General features: G+C 44.3%; 1 non-coding gene across 1 annotated transcript; it reads right to left on the bottom strand.

Moving 5' to 3' along the window:
- Positions 1 to 520: 520 nt before the first annotated feature.
- LOC147936167 (small nucleolar RNA R71) lies at positions 521 to 627 on the bottom strand. The gene has a single exon (XR_015569746.1). It is a non-coding gene; the product is annotated as a small nucleolar RNA R71 (small nucleolar RNA).
- Positions 628 to 974: the final 347 nt, after the last annotated feature.

The raw sequence follows: 974 nt of genomic DNA, 5'->3' as shown, positions 1-974 counted from the left end.
CATGCAAACACGATCCAAAGGTAGCCAAAACCTGAGTCCTTTCATTGATAACATCGACAGACCAAGGCTACTCAGACAACAACAAGTTCAGCCGCATCCAGCAATCATTGAGGAGACAATGAATAATCAAAATGGTCCACCAGCTCCTCAAGCAAGGACCAAAATAGGAGCAGGAGATGCTCCATCTACTCACACTCAAAGGAATGGCATTGTGCCACCTGCTGTCCAAAACAACAATTTTGATATCAAGAGTAGCCTCATCCAGATGATACAGAGTAATAAGTTTCATGGATTGCCAATGGAGGACCCATTGGATCATCTAGATGAATTTGATAGGCTTTGTAGCCTCACAAAGATAAATGGAGTTAGTGAGGACGAATTCAAACTCAGGCTTTTCCCATTCTCTTTGGGAGATAAAGCACACATCTGGGAGAAATCACTGCCCAAGGAATCCATCACCACTTGGGAAGCGTGCAAGAAGGCATTCCTGACCAAATTCTTCTCCAACTCCAGAACCGCAAGGCTGTGAAATGACATTTCCAACTTTGTTCAGAAGAACAATGAAACGTTCAGTGAAGCTTGGGAACGTTTCAAGGGATTCACTACCAGATGTCCTCATCACGGTTTCAGCAATGCTTTATTGCTGAGTACACTTTACAAAGGAGTGGTCCCCAAGATACGGATGTTGCTGGACACCGCAAGGATGTTGATGAAGGTTGGGACCTAGTGGAGAAATTGGCTCAATCTGATGGAAATTACAATGAGGAATATGATCGCTCTGTGCGATCTAAGGGAGATGAAGATGCCAAGTACAAGAGGGACATGAAAGCCCTCAATGACAAGCTCGACAAGCACCTCGACCAGCAGCAGCATGTTCATGCAATATTAGCGGAAGAGCAGTTTTTACAACAAGATGGGGAGACTGTACTGATAGAGGATGTTCACTACATCAAAAATCAGGGAGGTTACAACAA

This window comes from Camelina sativa, chromosome 10 (genome assembly GCF_030686135.1).
Source record: "Camelina sativa cultivar CO46 ecotype springtype chromosome 10, ASM3068613v1".
Taxonomy (NCBI): Eukaryota; Viridiplantae; Streptophyta; class Magnoliopsida; order Brassicales; family Brassicaceae; genus Camelina; species Camelina sativa.
The sequence above is the reverse complement of the archived record's forward strand: the minus strand, read 5'-3'. Positions and strand labels throughout refer to the sequence as shown.